This window comes from Oncorhynchus mykiss, chromosome 13 (genome assembly GCF_057628025.1).
Source record: "Oncorhynchus mykiss isolate SJ-2025 chromosome 13, ASM5762802v1, whole genome shotgun sequence".
NCBI classification, from domain to species: domain Eukaryota; kingdom Metazoa; phylum Chordata; class Actinopteri; order Salmoniformes; family Salmonidae; genus Oncorhynchus; species Oncorhynchus mykiss.
Window position 1 is genome coordinate 66714931 of NC_143034.1, and position 21700 is coordinate 66736630.

At 40.3% G+C, this 21700-nt stretch overlaps 1 protein-coding gene and 1 long non-coding RNA gene across 9 annotated transcripts in view; both read right to left on the minus strand.

The window, feature by feature from the left end:
- Positions 1-6752, minus strand: part of LOC110538558 (nuclear GTPase SLIP-GC) — a 37876-nt gene extending 31124 nt beyond the window's left edge. For 3 of the 7 annotated variants that reach the window (XM_090197289.1, XM_090197283.1, XM_090197288.1), the window contains exon 1: positions 6602-6752. The gene's annotated coding sequence lies outside the window, so the exon portion shown is untranslated. The remainder of the gene's footprint in view (positions 1-6601) is intronic. The other 4 variants (XM_090197284.1, XM_090197285.1, XM_090197286.1 and 1 more) reach the window with 4 other exon arrangements.
- A 2779-nt stretch (positions 6753-9531) lies between these two features.
- Positions 9532-15809, minus strand: LOC110538556 (uncharacterized). 2 transcript variants are annotated; one of them, XR_016486062.1, is made up of 4 exons: positions 15663-15809; positions 13388-13429; positions 12872-13150; positions 9532-12187 (listed from the first exon to the last, which is right to left on the minus strand). It is a non-coding gene; the product is annotated as an uncharacterized LOC110538556 (long non-coding RNA). The 2 variants fall into 2 exon arrangements; XR_016486061.1 differs by having other exon boundaries at positions 9538-12190; positions 15663-15805.
- Positions 15810-21700: the final 5891 nt, after the last annotated feature.

The window sequence follows — 21700 nt, forward strand, 5'->3', positions numbered from 1 at the left end:
TACAGTAATGAAGCAGATAATGTAATACATCATTTTTGACCATTTGCCAAAATGCAATTAGCAGGAAACACTGCTCTAAAAGATGCACCTGATGCATGTGGTTTCATGTGACAGAGAACAGTGGTGTAAAGTACTTAAGTAAAAAATACTTTAAAGTACTACTTAAGTAATTTTTGGGGGTATCTGTACTTTATTATTTACATTTTTTACTTTTACTACACTACATTCCAAAGAAAATAATGTACTTTTTACTCTTTTTCCCTGACATCCAAAAGTATTCATTACATTTTGACAGGAAAACGGTCCAATTCACACACTTATCAGGATTACATCCATGGTCATCCCTGCTGCCTCTGATCTGAAGGACTCACTAAACACACATGCTTCTTTGTAGATTATGTCTGAGTGTTAGTGTGCCCCTGGCTATCCGCCAATAAAGAAAAACAAGAAAATTGTGCCGTCTGGTTTGCTTAATGTAAGGGATTTGAAATGGTTTATACTTTGCCTTTTGATACTTAAGTATATTTAAAACCAAATACTTTTAGACTTTCACTCAAGTAATATTTTAATGGGTGTCTTTCACTTTTACTTGAGTCATTTTCTATTAAGGTATCTTTACTTTTATGACAATTGAGTAATTTTTCCACCACTGACAGAGATGAATATCTCCATTAGAAACTTAGAAAGAGGGAAATATAAATATACAACAACTAGGATGGGTTGTTAATATGACCTCTTGAGCTGGCAAAAATCCTAGTCACCATCATTTTTATTATCGATTAAAAAAAAGGTCTTATATGTAAGTCTAACATTTATGGCTGGTTTCAACTCCTCCAATGGTGTGTATTATTGCACTGCCATCAAGTGGATGTAAGCACTACTACATGACTTAGTTTCATAACTGCCCATTCTGTAATGTTCATTGGCTCAGAGAGGCTCATGTGAGTTGTATGGTGTAGCTGTGACTCTGAGTATTGTTTATTCATCCTATGTAATGTACAGTATTGTCAGTGAATTTGGTGATGTGTTTTTTTTCCAATATCCAGAGAAATGTGTAATTAATTTTGTCAGGTTTATGTCCCATCCTGATATTGTTCAACCTTAATGTAATGTGAGTATGAACATATTTTTTTTTGTTTCAACGTGGAGGCATGAATTAAGTTAGCTTGAATTAGGGTTTAGCCTAGGTAGAATTTGATTCAGATTTTGATTACTATTTGAACGGTGATAATTCAATGCTAAAGTTATTGCAAATGAGATAAGGAAGTGATACATGTTTTACAGACATTACAAAACTGTTGTACGATAGAAGCAACCTCCACTCTACTGGTGAATTGAGGAAACATGCTCTTTTTCTATGGCCAAATCATCTTTAAGTCACGTCAAACCAAATATCGAGTTGATTTCAGTTGGTTTTATAACTACCAATGATTTTTTGCTAAATTACAATTGTTTTCCAGAACCATAGACTACTTTCAGTGTGAGGAAACACCTCAACTTAAGTTTTAAAATACTGAACTTCCCCTTTAAAAACTAATAGAAGATGTATCTAGTCCCCCCATTTGAAGAAGTCATAAGTATTTGGACAAATAACAATTCACAGGACAAATACAAATTCAGTGTTACGAAATCAATTAACTAGCCAGCTAATATTATTGCGCTTGCTAACTCTAGGGGTCTTGGGCCAACCTGCAAAGGGCACACCACACCACATATCTCTGCCCAGAAGGTCTCAGCTAGAGATACACAAGAATCATCTCCCTCGGGAGAATCATTTCCTGGGAACCACTGTCTACGTATTCTCAGAAAATGTTGTGATGTTTTTTCCCGCTGTTCAGAGAAGTTAGTCATTGAAGTTGTTAGGTTTATGTCTTATCATACATCATGATATTACCAGGTTCTAACCACTAGATGGTACTGTTCCCGGATGGTGCTGTTCCCTCAATGTTAAAAGTATAGTTCACCCAAATTACTAAATCACATATTGGTTTCCTTACCATGTAAGCAGTTTATTATGGACAAGGTATGACAGCAACCCATGCTTTGGTTGGAGAGCACTGCTAAGTTCAAATATGGAATTGTTTTTTTTAAGTGGAACTGGGAGCGTTTTAGCAACATGAAACCTCTAAAATATGTTCATATACACCCCAAGAAGAACATCACACTTTTTTTTAACATTATCTGACAAGCAAGCACTTAGATATTGTCCTTTTCACATTTTCATACTTTCATAGAATGTTTGGGAATGACGTGGAGTAAGACATTTGTAAAAATTCTATAGCAAAATAGTGGGAAAGCAGCTGTGCATTTTGACAATTTATAGACACTGAACTTTGAACTGGACTGTGTGTTTACATGCAATAGCAACAGTGCAACTGTAGATAATTAGAAAGCATTGGCCACAAGCCACAAAATACACCTGAATGGATTTCTGCAAATACTATGGGAGTTCTATTAGTTTTGGGAACTTTACAATCCTATTGATCAAACAACCATGAAAAGTTAGGCTCTCTCTCCCTCAGTTGCCTATGCACATCAGCAACAATAACAAGATCATCAACTAATGCTAGCCAGAGTGAGATAAGCAAATATCTAACAAGGGAACAGTAGATAAACCCTCAAACTTTTTCAGCTTGTAGTTGGCCATCAAAATTGCCTGATCTTCCTTCTGCAGCTTGCCTGCCAATGATTGTCCCAACCCACATTTTGACAACTGAATGGGAACTTGCCTGCCTGCTCGCCAATTTGATCAATCCCAAATACATTTGATTGACAACTAAGATATATGCTAACTGTGGATAACAGTCGTTCAAGTTCACCATAGCTAGCAAGCAAAGTGATTCACATTTCTTCCTAGCTAAACAAATGACACATGCAACTATAGCTGAGGCCACTGAAAAGGGGGGTAAAAGTTTCCCACACCCAATGACATGACATCCTCCCAGCAGCTAGAAAGTTAGCTACTGTAGCTAACACATTACCAGCCTTAGTTACATTTGTCTGTTTTTGTCCTAAGTATTGAGTCATTGAAACTGAAACAGTGATTATTCCTAATGGGTGGAGGCAGTAAACAATGCACCAGGCCAGCTGTGATTTACAACCTGAATGCAGTATTTGTTGGACTACCAAGAAATGTATTGGTGAATTATATTAATCATGCATTGAACTGCATCCAGGTCATGGAATTTTGGGGTAAAATATAACATTTTGTAAAACCTCTTAAACAGTTGGTTTGGTAGAATAAACTAGGAATTTTATATTTTTACTGAAATTATGATTGTCTGTTTGTTTCATATCTTCCAAGGAGATAAATGTGATTTGGCCATAAAAAAAACACCATTGTATGTTTAACCAACACACCAGTAGAGTGGAAGTTGCTTCTATAGTAGAACGGTCTGTAAAACATTCATTACTTTTCCATATCTCATTTGCAATAACTTTAACATTGAATTATAATTTTACCTGATATTACCCAAGCTAAATTCAAGTTAACTTAATTAATGCTGCCACTTTGAATTATAATGTTTTATATATATTCACATTACATAAAGGGTGCGTTCGTAAATTAACCTTGGCAGTCTTGTCCAATTTCAGAGCGCAGAATAATTGAGGAATTTACAAAACGCCCTAAACTCGGTTGTTCTGGCAGGTGTAAGTAAACATCTGTATAAAACATTGAATCCAATGTTTGCCAGTAACACAGTTACAGTCATGAACCCTCTTGATAACATGACAACACACAAGCAGCTCTACCAGGGCTCTACCAAGGGTGAGTAAGAGGTTTAGAGTTTTTCTCTTATTTACTGTATGTCTGTAAGTAGCTAACAAGCTAGCCAACTTTAGCCAGTTAGCTTGTGTGCTTGACTGCCATTGTGAGGTCAGAATGCTCGGATCAACCCTATTCCAAGACTCAAAGTTCCAACGCTACTCCAATCTGACAACGTTCTAAATGTACAAACGCCCAGAGCACACTCTGAGTGCATTCTGACACTCTAGAGTGAATTTACAAACGCCCAGAGCACACTCTGAGTGCATTCTGACACTCTAGAGTGAATTTACAAACGCCCAGAGCACACTCTGAGTGCATTCTGACACTCTAGAGTGAATTTACAAACGCCCAGAGCACACTCTGAGTGCATTCTGACACTCTAGAGTGAATTTACAAACGCCCAGAGCACACTCTGAGTGCATTCTGACACTCTAGAGTGAATTTACAAACGCCCAGAGCACACTCTGAGTGCATTCTGACACTCTAGAGTGAATTTACAAACGCCCAGAGCACACTCTGAGTGCATTCTGACACTCTAGAGTGAATTTACAAACGCCCAGAGCACACTCTGAGTGCATTCTGACACTCTAGAGTGAATTTACAAACGCCCAGAGCACACTCTGAGTGCATTCTGACACTCTAGAGTGAATTTACAAACGCCCAGAGCACACTCTGAGTGCATTCTGACACTCTAGAGTGAATTTACAAACGCCCAGAGCACACTCTGAGTGCATTCTGACACTCTAGAGTGAATTTACAAACGCCCAGAGCACACTCTGAGTGCATTCTGACACTCTAGAGTGAATTTACAAACGCCCAGAGCACACTCTGAGTGCATTCTGACACTCTAGAGTGAATTTACAAACGCCCAGAGCACACTCTGAGTGCATTCTGACACTCTAGAGTGAATTTACAAACGCCCAGAGCACACTCTGAGTGCATTCTGACACTCTAGAGTGAATTTACAAACGCCCAGAGCACACTCTGAGTGCATTCTGACACTCTAGAGTGAATTTACAAACGCCCAGAGCACACTCTGAGTGCATTCTGACACTCTAGAGTGAATTTACAAACGCCCAGAGCACACTCTGAGTGCATTCTGACACTCTAGAGTGAATTTACAAACGCCCAGAGCACACTCTGAGTGCATTCTGACACTCTAGAGTGAATTTACAAACGCCCAGAGCACACTCTGAGTGCATTCTGACACTCTAGAGTGAATTTACAAACGCCCAGAGCACACTCTGAGTGCATTCTGACACTCTAGAGTGAATTTACAAACGCCCCGAGCACACTCTGAGTGCATTCTGACACTCTAGAGTGAATTTACAAACGCCCAGAGCACACTCTGAGTGCATTCTGACACTCTAGAGTGAATTTACAAACGCCCAGAGCACACTCTGAGTGCATTCTGACACTCTAGAGTGAATTTACAAACGCCCAGAGCACACTCTGAGTGCATTCTGACACTCTAGAGTGAATTTACAAACGCCCAGAGCACACTCTGAGTGCATTCTGACACTCTAGAGTGAATTTACAAACGCCCAGAGCACACTCTGAGTGCATTCTGACACTCTAGAGTGAATTTACAAACGCCCAGAGCACACTCTGAGTGCATTCTGACACTCTAGAGTGAATTTACAAACGCCCAGAGCACACTCTGAGTGCATTCTGACACTCTAGAGTGAATTTACAAACGCCCAGAGCACACTCTGAGTGCATTCTGACACTCTAGAGTGAATTTACAAACGCCCAGAGCACACTCTGAGTGCATTCTGACACTCTAGAGTGAATTTACAAACGCCCAGAGCACACTCTGAGTGCATTCTGACACTCTAGAGTGAATTTACAAACGCCCAGAGCACACTCTGAGTGCATTCTGACACTCTAGAGTGAATTTACAAACGCCCAGAGCACACTCTGAGTGCATTCTGACACTCTAGAGTGAATTTACAAACGCCCAGAGCACACTCTGAGTGCATTCTGACACTCTAGAGTGAATTTACAAACGCCCAGAGCACACTCTGAGTGCATTCTGACACTCTAGAGTGAATTTACAAACGCCCAGAGCACACTCTGAGTGCATTCTGACACTCTAGAGTGAATTTACAAACGCCCAGAGCACACTCTGAGTGCATTCTGACACTCTAGAGTGAATTTACAAACGCCCAGAGCACACTCTGAGTGCATTCTGACACTCTAGAGTGAATTTACAAACGCCCAGAGCACACTCTGAGTGCATTCTGACACTCTAGAGTGAATTTACAAACGCCCAGAGCACAATCTGAGTGCATTCTGACACTCTAGAGTGAATTTACAAACGCCCAGAGCACACTCTGAGTGCATTCTGACACTCTAGAGTGAATTTACAAACGCCCAGAGCACACTCTGAGTGCATTCTGACACTCTAGAGTGAATTTACAAATGCACCCAAAGTTGCAAATCTCTTACATTACAAAATCTTCTCATTTGTAGGAATTTTAGCATTTCATTATCACCTTAAGATATTAATCAAAATCTGAATAAATCTATCCCAAGCTTAACCCTAATCAAAGATTTCATAAATTTTGCTACTTATATAAAACACAATTATATTCATATTCTCTCATAAAGTTGCAAATCTCTTCAAAATTACTGATTTTTTTCCTTACTCTGAAAGCAGTCCTAAGCAATTTCAAGCACTTCTAAGCAGTTTCTTTCAAAAACCTATTGCATGAGGAAATTGAAATGATTGCAAAGTTATGTCTTTCCTTTAAATGAGCCCACACTGATCTACTGAGAGTTGATCGTGAAATGTTTGAAAAGTTTAAACAAAAACATGCTGATACTTACCACATAAAGGCAATGTTCAGCAAATATATATTCTGTGCTACTGACACGGCCCTCTAGCAAGAAAACACACTGAAAAACAAGACTATGTGGTGTTGAAAGAAGTACAGCAGTATGGGTATACTGTAGGTGTGGCTGTTCTTTGTCATGTTGTGATGCAGGTTTACATTCATTGGCATGAGTTTTGCCATGGAGGCATGACTGAGCGGTTTCTGCTAGAAGGACCAAATGCAAAGTCAAGATTGATGATAATTGTAAAAATTTATGAAAATGAAAATGAGCTTTTTGGTCTTATTTTAAGGTTAAGGTTAAGCACTAGGGTTAGCAGTGTGGCTAAGGGTAGGGTTACGGTTAGGTTTCAAATCAGATTGTATGACTTTGTGGCTGTGTCAGATAGTGACCACTCTGCAGAGCTGCCTTCAGTACATGAGTCATCTCAATAAATGCCAAGCTGCTGTTGTGACTGGTTTTCATATTCATTTGCATGCAAAATTATGCGAGGTACAAAAAACACCTCAGTGTGGTAGCCATTCTTAACCCCAATTTCCCCTCTATAAAATAGAATTATCTTGCTCAGTATATTACCATGATTGCGCAATAGTGCTTAAAACAAATTCAACTCATGAAAAATCCTGTCACACAATAACTTTTGCTTCATTCAACTAAATAATGCTTTGGCTGTAACATGTTCATGAAAAATGTTTAATGTTTCAAGCTAATGGTTTTAGTGGCATAATTCATCTTTCTTTTACTGATTTTTTAATAAAATAGCTTTCTGGCTGGCATCTTTTATTGAGTGTTGTTAAATCTAAGAATAACAAGTGTTGCCAAATTTCCAAGTTATTTTGTAGTTTTCTACTTGCATAGCAAAAGAAAATGACAGTAGTCAAAAATAACAAATATATATTTGCTAATCTACATTCATGATCATATGTAATTAGTGTATCTATTCTACATCCATGATCATATGTAATTAGTGTATCTAATCTACATCCATGATCATATGTAATTAGTGTATCTATTTTAAGTACATGATCATATGTAATTAGTGTATCTAATCTAAGTACACAATCATATGTAATTAGTGTATCTAATCTAAGTACATGATCATATGTAATTAGTGTATCTATTCTAAGTACATGATCATATGTAATTAGTGTATCTAATCTAAGTACATGATCATATGTAATTAGTGTATCTATTCTACATCCATGATCATATGTAATTAGTGTATCTAATCTACATCCATGATCATATGTAATTAGTGTATCTAATCTACATCCATGATCATGTATGTAATTAGTGTATATATTCTACATCCATGATCATATGTAATTAGTGTATCTAATCTACATCCATGATCATATGTAATTAGTGTATCTATTCTACATCCATGATCAAATGTAATTAGTGTATCTAATCTACATCCATGTTCATATGTAATTAGTGTATATATTCTAAATACATGGTTACTAAGACGTAATGACAGGCAGATGTGGACATTTGTGAAGAAACTTTATAAGCCACGTTCTCAAATGTAAGTTTTTTAGTTTTCAGAAGGATTAAGTCCACAGATAAATAGACAGTGTCAAACGTTGAAAATCAAGAGAAGATAGACCAGAAACAAAACACTGGACGTGAAGTTAGGAGGATGGAGAAGTGAAAGTAGTTTTTACACACACAATGTAAGAACAAACTTTTCATGACTCAACAATATCTTTTAAAGAGCACCTTTGGATCAAGAGTTTTAGTGCAGGGCTTGTTTCCATTCTTGTGAAATGGAAACAACAGTTGCAAACATACAGTTCCTACTGTAAGAAATATAATAACAAAGAATCAAGGTGAAGGGTGAAAGTAAAGAGTCATATCCTAATGTATGTACTAATCAGTCACACCTCACCTTTAAACTCTGTCAAAGCAAAATACAGTAGACCAAAACACTGTTTTTACAATCATGTTGGAATAATAGAGCACCTACTGTGTGGGGAGCACCAGTTTAGGCTAGTTCTCTGTCACAACTGAATTCAACATTATTTGGTTGGGTTTATTTGTTTCAAATTGTTCTAGGCTACAGCGCATCTTAGTATCAACTTGTGATGGATAGATACTGTATCTTATGGATGAGTGAAGGTAGGACTACTAGTTATGAAATGGGTGGATGTACTTCCTATGAAAAGAACAGAACAGAAGAAACATGGATGTCGCTGAACAAGTCTAGACAGATTATAATGAGAAGATCTGCTGGCACGAAAGTAGGCCTACTTCATAAATCAAATAACATCTTATTGGTCTATCTACTTCATAGCAATAGAACCTTGTGTGAAAGAAAAATTCAAGACTAAAGTTTAATTTGATACCACAGTGTAGAATGTGCTCTCACTATACCAATGTCACGGTTCCTTTCTCCTTCCCCTTCTCTCATTTCCTCTCTCTCCTTCCCTCTCTTCTTCCCTCTCTCCTTCCTGCTCTCTCCTTCCTGCTCTCTCCTGCCCTCTCTCTCATTCCCGCTCTCTCATTCCCTCTCTCTCCTTCCCTCTCTCTCTTTCCCTCTCTCCTTCCCTCTCTCCTTCCCTCTCTCTCCTTCCCTCTCTCCTATCCCCTCTCTATCTTTCCTTCTCTCCTTCCCTCTCTCCTTCCCGCTCTCTCATTCCCTCTCTCCTTCCCTCTCTCCTATCCCCTCTCTCTCTTTCCCTCTCTCCTTCCCTCTCTCCTTCCCTCTCTCTCCTTCACTCTCTTCTATCCCCTCTCTCTCTTTCCCTCTCTCCTTCCCTCTCTCTCCTTCCCTCTCTCCTTCCCTCTCTCTTCCCTCTCTCCTTCCCTCTCTCTTTCCCTCTCTCCTTCCCTCTCTCCTATCCCCCCTCTCTCCTTCCCTCTCTCTTTCCCTCTCTCCTATCCCCTCTCTCTCCTATCCCCTCTCTCTCTTTCCCTCTCTCCTTCCCTCTCTCCTTCCCTCTCTCTTTCCCTCTCTCCTATCCCCTCTCTCTCCTTCCCTCTCTCTCCTTCCCTCTCTCCTATCCCCTCTCTCTCTTTCCCTCTCTCACACTCAGACCTCTCATTCCAGTAAATATATTGCTCTTTATAGTTTTCCTGTAACACCAACTGTTCTATTGGTTGATGTTTCCATGAAGTCAGAGTCCATCATACATTTTTTTAACAGGGATTTGATTTGAAAAGGCTGTGTGTTGGGGTGGAATGTCACATCTCAATGTCTTTGAATTGCAAACATACAGGCTAAATGAGATACTATTGAATGTATGTATAATATTTGTTTGATAGAACACATGATAGACCTGCCCTGAACTGATCTGACTGACCAGACCTGGGGTAATCTCCTAATTCAAAAGACAGTTCAACATGATAGACCTGCCCTGAACTGATCTGACTGACCAGACCTGGGGTAATCTCCTCATTCAAAAGACAGTTCAACATGATAGACCTGCCCTGAACTGATCTGACTGACCAGACCTGGGGTAATCTCCTCATTCAAAAGACAGTTCAACATGATACACCTGCCCTGAACTGATCTGACTGACCAGACCAGGGGTAATCTCCTCATTCAAAGGAAAGATATTAAGTCACCGTACAAAGATCAAGTTCCATAAACCAGATCAGATTTACATTTCTATTTTAGTAATTTAACAGACAATCTTATCCAGAGTGACTTACAATTGTCAGATATGATAGATTTTAAGAACCTCCTCAAGTTCACTTATGTCCTCTTCTGGCTGTGCCGGGTGGAGATCATAACAGTCATGGCCAAGATGGTAAAACGTTGATAGATGACCAGCAGGGTCAAATAATAATAATCACAGTCGTTGTAGAAGGTGCAACAGGTCAGCACCTCCGGAGTAAATATCAGGTCCGGGACAAGGTAGCATGTCCGGTGAACAGGTCAGGGTTCCATAGGTGCAGGCAGAACAGTTGAAACTGGAGCAGCAGCATGACCAGGTGGACTAGGGACAGCAAGGAGTCATTAGGCCAGGTAGTCCTGAGGCATGGTCCCAGGTCTTAATGTATAAATGTATTTTTCACTGGAGACGTGCTCCATGACAGAGACGTGCTCCATGACAGAGACGTGCTCCATGACAGAGGCGTGCTCCATGACAGAGGCGTGCTCCATGACAGAGGCGTGCTCCATGACAGAGGCGTGCTCCATGACAGAGACGTGCTCCATGACAGAGACGTGCTCCATGACAGAGACGTGCTCCATGACAGAGACGTGCTCCATGACAGAGACGTGCTCCTCAGAGACGTGCTCCTCAGAGACGTACACCTTATTAACAAACTGTAGTAGCTCAAATAATATGCCTCCATTCAAAAGCAGAAAAAACTTAGTAAACATCTGTGTAATAAAGGACTTTTGATAAGATATGAAAATTCAGACCAATTAATGAAACAGAAAATATATGACAACACTCAAAACTGCATTTATTGTTCTGACTACACCGTTTCCATAGAGGCTTGCTATTCCATATGTAGAGTAAGGCAACATTTCAGAGAAATAGAATGGAAACTGTGGTAAACAGCAACAACTGGACCATCACAAGGTTAAAGTTGGCCCTCTATGATAAGTATTTTCCTTCTATCTCTGTGGTGGCTGGACCTGTGTGGAATACAGTACCACCAGAGAACAGAGTAGCCCGTCAGAAACATACAATCTGACTATTAATAACATGACTCTGCACCCTTCTGGTTCAACACATTTGTACAAACTGAATGGTGTTAAATGTCAACATTTCAACATTAAAATAGTAATTTATAATCACTACATTAATAGAAGTAAATGAGAGAAATGAGGAAATGCACCACCCAATTACAGAGAAAGAATGTAATTACAAAGACAAAAGACATTTAAAAATTAACATTGTTACAAATTACTGTAAACACTAGGACACACTACTAGCCTGAAGGAATCTGGTGTGTTTGTGGTCACATTCCACTCCTTGCCACTCCTTGGTGCATTTATCAAGAAGGCACGCCAGTGCCTGTTCTTCCTCAGGTGGCTGAAAAGACTTGCCACCAGTTTCTACAGATGTACCATTGAGCTGCATACTGACTGGCTGTATCACCGCCTGGTACGGCAGCTGAACCGCCCTCCACCACAAGACTGGGTGGTGGTGAAGTCTGCACCGTTCATCACTGGGGTTGAGCTCTGAAGCATTAAAACTGCTGAACAGCTTATCAATGACTGTCTACCTGCAATCACTGGCTGTCTACACACAGCACTCCACACATTCCCACCCACACAGACGCACGCACACCCACACTCATTAATTTACACACAGTATATTCTGTGCGCGTGATGAATACATTTTGATTAGATTTTGATTGATTTTGTCATGCCAGACTGTTTGGCATGACAAGAAGTGTCAAGTAGTGGAATGTTAGCACAAACACAAGACCATAACATCTTTAACTTTAAATCATCATAGACTTGCTGTCAGTCTTATCTCCCAACACTCCGATGCAGATTGGGATTATAGTGACTGTAGTATTCTGACATCCTGCTCTGGAAGAGGGACCACTTGCTGCCCTTTGTCCAGCGGTCGAGGACCAACCCAGGTCATCACATTCATCAGTGGGAAGCTGCTGCTGCCATTGGTAGAAGAATGGGATTAGAAATGTTACTGTAAATGTACATACTTCCCATCAAAATACATAAGAATACACACTATGAGAATACACACTATGAGAATACACACTATGAGAATACACACTATGAGAATACACACTGAATACACACATATGAATACACGCTCTGTCCACAAAACTGCACTGGACTCTGCAAAAATACCTTACAATATTATAGCAGGAATTATCTGGAAACTGATCTTTAAATATACTGTATGATGTCTGTAAGAGGGCAGTGATTATTTATGCAACAAAATAATGGGGGGAATGCCATGCACACAATGCTGCAATATCGATAACACAATGAAATGAGTTGAATATCTGATGGACAGACGAATAGTTCATGTCTGTACAAGCCCTAAGTGAGGGCCGTCTATTTGAAATATGATGGTTGTTTTGGGAAACTTTGCAAGTTACAGGGGCCGTACTAATGTCCCTCCATGTTTCAGCTACTCATAGTGGGAGAGCAATAATAATAAATGATATGACATTCATCAGATGCTTTTATCCAAAGGGACTATATATATTTCTGCATATATTTTTACATATGGGTGGTCATGGGAAGTGAACCCATTATCCTGGCATTGCGAGCACCATGTTCTACCAACTGAGCTACAGGGAATCAGAGGAGTTCGATCTTACCCAGGTCCTGGACAAGACGAGGTTCATGGTTAAGGAGAGCTTTGTAGAAGGCAGATTTCACTCTTGTTCCTCCTGCTTGTAAAGCATCCGACATTAGTCTCATTTGTTCCTGACTGGTCCCAGCCATAAGGAGTCTTGAGTAAAATTCATCTGGTATCATCTCCTCCACAAGCAGGTCATCTGCTACATGCAGCACCATCTTGACCCTCTGAATGAGATCAGCCATATGCTTATCCACAAACGCTTGCTCCGAGAGCTGCTTCAGTACAGCCTCAGCACCTGAGATTCATGTCAGAAAATGGTTATTTATTAGAGCCATAATTAACTAAAACCCATAAGAACAAATGTGTTCTACAAAACAAGCCACTAAATACAACAAAACATATTTAATGACCTGAATGTGTCTCTCTTAACAAGACTGATCACTTGATGATGTACATGATTTTGTGCAAGACAAGACTCAAACACATTCCACATCAGACATGTAGCCATAGACAATGAGAAACAAAACCCTACCAGGATGAGGGTTGATCGGACTGACTTGAGGTGGTTCAAAATCTGAAGTTGTGGAGAAGAAAATCAAATCACATTTATTTTAACCTGTGTGTTGAATACAGTTGAAATGTGTAGGGGGTGAGGGGTGTACAGTGTGTTGTATACAGTTTAAATAAGTAGGGGGTGAGGGGTGTACAGTGTGTTGTATACAGTTTAAATAAGTAGGGGGTGAGGGGTGTACAGTGTGTTGAATACAGTTTAAATAAGTAGGGGGTGAGGGGTGTACAGTGTGTTGAATACAGTTTAAATAAGTAGGGGGTGAGGGGTGTACAGTGTGCTGTATACAGTTTAAATAAGTAGGGGGTGAGGGGTGTACAGTGTGCTGTATACAGTTTAAATAAGTAGGGGGTGAGGGGTGTACAGTGTGTTGTATACAGTTTAAATAAGTAGGGGGTGAGGGTTGTACAGTGTGTTGTATACAGTTTAAATAAGTAGGGGGTGAGGGGTGTACAGTGTGTTGTATACAGTTTAAATAAGTAGGGGGTGAGGGGTGTACAGTGTGCTGTATACAGTATAAATGAGTAGGGGTTGAGGGGTGTACAGTGTGTTGTATACAGTTTAAATAAGTAGGGGGTGAGGGGTGTATAGTGTGTTGTATACAGTTTAAATAAGTAGGGGGTGAGGGGTGTACAGTGTGCTGTATACAGTTTAAATAAGTAGGGGTTGAGGGGTGTACAGTGTGCTGTATACAGTTTAAATAAGTAGGGGGTGAGGGGTGTACAGTGTGTTGAATACAGTTTAAATAAGTAGGGGGTGAGGGGTGTACAGTGTGCTGTATACAGTATAAATGAGTAGGGGTTGAGGGGTGTACAGTGTGTTGTATACAGTTTAAATAAGTAGGGGGTGAGGGGTGTACAGTGTGTTGTATACAGTTTAAATAAGTAGGGGGTGAGGGGTGTACAGTGTGCTGTATACAGTTTAAATAAGTAGGGGGTGAGGGGTGTACAGTGTGTTGTATACAGTTTAAATAAGTAGGGGGTGAGGGGTGTACAGTGTGTTGTATACCGTTAAAATAAGTAGGGGGTGAGGGGTGTACAGTGTGTTGTATACCGTTAAAATAAGTAGGGGGTGAGGGGTGTACAGTGTGTTGTATACAGTATAAATAAGTAGGGGTTGAGGGGTGTACAGTGTGCTGTATACAGTTTAAATAAGTAGGGGGTGAGGGGTGTACAGTATGTTGTATACAGTTTAAATAAGTAGTGGGTGAGGGGTGTACAGTATGTTGTATACAGTTTAAATAAGTAGGGGGTGAGGGGTGTACAGTGTGTTGTATACAGTTTAAATAAGAAGGGGGTGAGGGGTGTACAGTGTGTTGTATACAGTTTAAATAAGTAGGGGGTGAGGGGTGTACAGTGTGTTTAATACAGTTTAAATAAGTAGGGGGTGAGGGGTGTACAGTGTGTTGTATACAGTTTAAATAAGTAGGCGGTGAGGGGTGTACAGTGTGTTGTATACAGTTTAAATAAGTAGGGGGTGAGGGGTGTATAGTGTGTTGAATACAGTTTAAATAAGTAGGGGGTGAGGGGTGTACAGTGTGTTGTATACAGTTTAAATAAGTAGGGGGTGAGGGGTGTATAGTGTGTTGAATACAGTTTAAATAAGTAGGGGGTGAGGGGTGTACAGTGTGTTGTATACAGTTTAAATAAGTAGGCGGTGAGGGGTGTACAGTGTGTTGTATACAGTTTAAATAAGTAGGGGGTGAGGGGTGTACAGTGTGTTGAATACAGTTTAAATAAGTAGGGGGTGAGGGGTGTACAGTGTGTTGTATACAGTTTAAATAAGAAGGGGGTGAGGGGTGTACAGTGTGTTGTATACAGTTTAAATAAGAAGGGGGTGAGGGGTGTACAGTGTGTTGTATACAGTTGAAATAAGTAGGGGGTGAGGGGTGTACAGTGTGTTTAATACAGTTTAAATAAGTAGGGGGTGAGGGGTGTACAGTGTGTTGTATACAGTTTAAATAAGTAGGGGTGAGGGGTGTACAGTGTGTTTAATACAGTTTAAATAAGTAGGGGGTGAGGGGTGTACAGTGTGTTGTATACAGTTTAAATACGTAGGGGGTGAGGGGTGTACAGTGTGTTGTATACAGTTTAAATAAGTAGGGGGTGAGGGGTGTACAGTGTGTTGTATACAGTTTAAATAAGTAGGGGGTGAGGGGTGTACAGTGTTTTGTATACAGTTTAAATAGGTAGGTGGTGAGAGGTGTACAGGTTCATAACAAACTGGCATTTGATCTAACCTGTTGGAATTAGACACTCCCACACTCTTTGGTCGTTTCTTCCTCTGTCTAAAAGACTCAGTCTGATGTTCTCTACACCCGACAGGCAGTCTAAAAACACCTGAAATGTGGGGTGGAAGTTTGGGCTGTAGTCATAGTCTAACTGCCCACTCTGAAACACAAGATGAAAAATAATATTAGCCAAATGTAGACAGTAACAGAGAGATATAATTACTGTAGCTGGACATGTAGCATGTAGAACGTTTTTTCCTGTGGGAACTTCCTGGTGTCAGGTACATGCACATAAAAACCACACATCAAACCCAACACCACAAACCAGTAGTAGCACATCACAAAGGAATACTTACACTGAGTGTACAAAACATTAAGGACACCTTCCTAATATTGAGTCACAACCCCACTCCCCACAGTTTTGTAATCATGGCTGGATGTATTTTGGGTGGTGGATCATTCTTGATACACACGGTAAACTGTTGAGCTTGAAAAACCCAGCAGTGTTGCAGTTCTTGACACAAGCCAACTACTGTACCATACCTTGTTCAAAGGCACATTCAATGGCCCATTCACCCTCTGAATGGCACACATACACAATCCATATCTGAATTGTCTCAAGGCTTAAAAATCCTTCTTTAACCTGTCTCCTCCCCTTCATCTATACTGATTGAAGTGGATTTACCAAGTGGCATCAATAAAAGATCAAAGCTTTCACCTGGATTCATCTGCTCAGTCAATGTCATGAAAAGAGCAGGTGTCCTTAATGTTTTGTACACTCAGTGCATATTGGAATGTATGGTAGAATGTGATGGCCATGCTTACTTTTGGCTGTGTGCTTGAATTTGCCACCAGCTCACAGCAGAGGCCATATTTTCCTCTAAGAGTCAATGTGCTGTTGTGAGTTAACTGTTAACATTTTAACGGTCTTAATGACAATGATACATTGTGACATTTTCAGGTAACAATAATGTAAATGCCTGAGCCAAAGCCTGCCACCCTATCCTCCAACGACTACGTTTCTTTTTCAGTGACCAATTCAAGTCCTTCAAATTCAGTCCTTCAATCGACTGTGCTTTTTTCATGCATGAATGTGTACAGTTTGAGGATGTCCAATCATGTCCAATAAATTGAATTTACAATATTATTCTAACTATACTGTATAATGTGTCCAGGGCTTGTATCAGCTAACTTACTGCATTTCAACACATTTTGCCGTGGTGCAGAGAGAAAAATGTGTAGTTTTATAATGCTATTTTACACGTTGTCATGAGGCTAAGAGAAAATGTTGTCGTTTTAAAGCAAATTTCCTGCAATTCTACACATTTTGCCATGAGGCTGGGAGAAAATGTTGCAGTTTTAAAGCAAATTTCCTGATATACTACACATTTTGTTATCATATGCTATCTGACCCTGAATGTGTCAAGCCTTCAGGTTTATTAAACCACCCAGCATATCTTCCTTGGCCTTCTGGAAAATGTTGTATTCCTCATGTGATGATATAGCAAATTTTTCATCATTTTCAGAGAATCTTTTCCTGTATGCTCTGATGACCCTAAAACACAGTCATCATATTGTTTCAATAACCATTGTATGACTTCATCTGCCATTAATACTGCACATTCTACATATAATACATACAATGCATTTGTAAAGTATTCGTACCCCTTGACTTTTCCACATTTTGTTACGTTACAGCCTTATTCTAAAATGGATTAAACTGTTTTTGATCCCTCATCAATCTACACACAATATTCCATAATGACAAAGCAAAAACAGGCTTAAATAAATTAAATAATTAAATATCACATTTACATAAGTATTCAGACCCTTTACTCAGTACTTTGTTGAAGTACCTTGGCAGCGATTACAGCCTCGAGTCTTCTTGGGTATGACGCTACAAGCTTGGCACACCTGTATTTGAGGAGTTTCTTCCATTATTCTCTGCAGATCCTCTCTGTCAGGTTGGATGGGGAGCGTAGCTGCACAGCTATTTTCAGGTCTCTCCAGAGATGTTCGATCGGGTTCAAATCCGGGCTTTGGCTGGGCCACTCAGGGACATTCAGCTACTTACCCCGAAACCAATCCTGCGTTGTCTTGGCTGTGTGCTTAGTGTCGTTGTCCTGTTGGAAGGTGAACCTTCACCCCCAGTCTGAGGTCCTGAGCGCACTGGAGAAGGTTTTCATCAAGGATCTCTCTGTACTTTGCTCCGTTAATCTTTCCCTCGATCCTGACTAGTCTCCCAGTCCCTGCTGCTGAAAAACATCCCCACAGCATGATGCTGTCACCACCATGTTTCACCGTAGGGATGGTGCCTGGTTTCCTCCAGATGTGACACTTGGCATTGAGACCAAAGAGTTCAACCTTGGTTTCATCAGACCAGAGAACCTTGTTTCTTATGGTCTGAGAGTCCTTTAGGTGCCTTTTGGCGAACTAGAAGCTGGCTGTCATGTGCCTTTTACTGAAGAGTGGCTTCAGTCTGGCCACTCTACCATAAAGGCCTGATCGGTGGAGTGCTGCAGAGATGGTTGCCCTTCTGGGAGTTTCTCCCATGTCCACAGATGAACTCTGGAGCTCTTATAGAGTGACCATCGGGTTCTCCCTGACTAAGGCTCTTCTCCCCCGATTGCTCATTTTGGCCGGGCTGCCAGCTCTAGAAAGCGTGTTGGTGGTTCCAAACTTTTTCCATTGAAGAATGATGGAGGCCACTGTGCTCTTGGGTACCATCAATGATGCAGTGGTCTCCCTGAGATCCCACGTTTGAGGGATCCCTCGTGCACGATTTCCCTATGTCGTCAGGAGCGGTCACCAAGTGAAGACTCACATCACATCCTCGTCGCCAAATGTGGTGGTTCATTTCTTTACTATGAAATGACCAGTATCTGGCCCTCCGACTCCAAACTGGAACCATCTCTCCCTGGTATGGTATAGAACAGAAACATTAACTCATGCTCTGGAATGTTCTTTAGGTTTTATCACCCAAAAGACATCGTAAATCTCCTGTCAGTGTTATCTCCCAGAGGCCCATCCTCAGTAGAACACACACACAATAGTTAACAAAATACTCTGTTATGTTGAATAAAACAACCATTTGATGTAATAAAAGTATTATAACATAATCTTGCCATTTTTCCTCTGACACTCTTCACTGTTGATGTTGAGACTGGTGTTTTGCGGGTACTATTTAATGACGCTGCCAGTTGAGGACTTGTGAGGTGTCTGTTTATCAAACTAGACACTCTAATGTACTTGTGGCAAAAGGGTTTTCTAATGATCAATTAGCATTTTAAAATGATAAACTTGGATTAGCTAACACAACGTGCCATTGGAACACAGGAGTGATGGTTGCTGATAATGGGCCTCAGTACGCCTATGCAGATATTCCAAGAAAATCAGCCGTTTCCAGCAACAATGGTCATTTACAACATTAACAATGTCTACACTGCATTTCTGATCAATTTGATGTTATTTTAATGAACAAAAACAAGGACATTTCTTAGTGACCCCAAACTGTTGAACGGTAGTGTGTGCATATATATACAGTGCCTTGCGAAAGTATTCGGCCCCCTTGTACTTTGCGACCTTTTGCCACATTTCAGGCTTCAAACATAAAGATATAAAACTGTATTTTTTTGTGAAGAATCAACAACAAGTGGGACACAATCATGAAGTGGAACAACATTTATTGGATATTTCAAACTTTTTTAACAAATCAAAAACTGAAAAATTGGGCTTGCAAAATTATTCAGCCCCTTTACTTTCAGTGCAGCAAACTCTCTCCAGAAGTTCAGTGAGGATCTCTGAATGATCCAATGTTGACCTAAATGACTAATGAGGATAAATACAATCCACCTGTGTGTAATCAAGTCTCCGTATAAATGCACCTGCACTGTGATAGTCTCAGAGGTCCGTTAAAAGCGCAGAGAGCATCATGAAGAACAAGGAACACACCAGGCAGGTCCGAGATACTGTTGTGAAGAAGTTTAAACCCGGATTTCGATACAAAAAGGTTTCCCAAGCTTTAAACATCCCAAGGAGCACTGTGCAAGCGATAATATTGAAATGGAAGGAGTATCAGACCACTGCAAATCTACCAAGACCTGGCCGTCCCTCTAAACTTTCAGCTTATACAAGGAGAAGACTGATCAGAGATGCAGCCAAGAGGCCCATGATCACTCTGGATGAACTGCAGAGATCTACAGCTGAGGTGGGAGACTCTGTCCATAGGACAACAATCAGTCGTATATTGCACAAATCTGGCCTTTATGGAAGAGTGGCAAGAAGAAAGCCATTTCTTAAAGATATCCATAAAAAGTGTTGTTTAAAGTTTGCCACAAGCCACCTGGGAGACACACCAAACATGTGGAAAAAGGTGCTCTGGTCAGATGAAACCAAAATTGAACTTTTTGGCAACAATGCAAAACGTTATGTTTGGCGTAAAAGCAACACAGCTGAACACACCATCCCCACTGTCAAACATGGTGGTGGCAGCATCATGGTTTGGGCCTGCTTTTTTTCAGCAGGGACAGGGAAGATGGTTAAAATTGATGGGAAGATGGATGGAGCCAAATACAGGACCATTCTGGAAGAAAACCTGATGGAGTCTGCAAAAGACCTGAGACTGGGACGGAGATTTGTCTTCCAACAAGACAATGATCCAAAACATAAAGCAAAATCTACAATGGAATGGTTCAAAAATAAACATATCCAGGTGTTAGAATGGCCAAGTCAAAGTCCAGACCTGAATCCAATCGAGAATCTGTTGAAAGAACTGAAAACTGCTGTTCACAAATGCTCTCCATCCAACCTCACTGAGCTCGAGCTGTTTTGCAAGGAGGAATGGGAAAAAATGTCAGTCTCTCGATGTGCAAAACTGATAGAGACATACCCCAAGCGACTTACAGCTGTAATCGCAGCAAAAGGTGGCGCTACAAAGTATTAACTTAAGGGGGCTGAATAATTTTGCACGCCCAATTTTTCAGTTTTTGATTTGTTAAAAAAGTTTGAAATATCCAATAAATGTCGTTCCACTTCATGATTGTGTCCCACTTGTTGTTGATTCCTCACAAAAAAATACAGTTTTATATCTTTATGTTTTGAAGCCTGAAATGTGGCAAAAGGTCGCAAAGTTCAAGGGGGCCGAATACTTTCGCAAGGCACTGTATATATATATATACATATATATATATATATATATATATATTTATTTTACACATAATTTGCCCCTTTTCTGGGCACAAAAGTACCTTCATTCTTCCATTCATGATTTTAACCCGGTACCGGTTACCTATAGATGAGTCCTGTGACACTTGTGAGGGTCATGGAGCAAAACGTATTGTGAGAGTCTCCCCTTTCCATAGAGTGGTCATAATACTCTGTAGGCTAAAATGTTCTGACACTACAGAAGTTTTCAGGAAAACAGATTTTTGGGATGTCTCATGGTCTGACAAACATCTCTCTAGCTCTGACACCTTTCACCGCAGATGGGATGTCTCATGGTCTGACAAACATCTCTCTAGCTCTGACACCTTTCACCGCAGATGTGGAAGTGGTGGATTGAGACATATCTCCAGCTTAAACTGATGGATTTTGATGGGATTTAAAAAATGTTCATTAGGTTTACGCACCGGTGCGTCAATCGACCATAGACAGTTTAAGAATTCACTAACTTTCCGGTCCAACACACCTGAACAAGTTTTTCTGCCTGTATGATGATACCTATTCTGGTTAGAGCCAGAATAGGCTCTCTCTAAATGCAAAGTAAGTAAATGCAAATGTAGATAATGTCATTTTCTGAATATGTTTGCATGTAACCTTTGTGGAGAGAGCAGATTGAAATGTGAAACTACACTGACCCATTGAGAAACCAATATCCCCAAAACTTCCACCAATGCTCTTGAATGGGGAATCATTCAAAAACACCTGTGTTTCTGCATAAAGCCTTCAAAAGGGTTTAAGTCTGTGAAAAGACAAGTATTTAAATAGACAACTGTGCTTAGGTGTGGTCTCAGAATGAGGAGGTCGATTCATTCCAGTTAGATTCATTT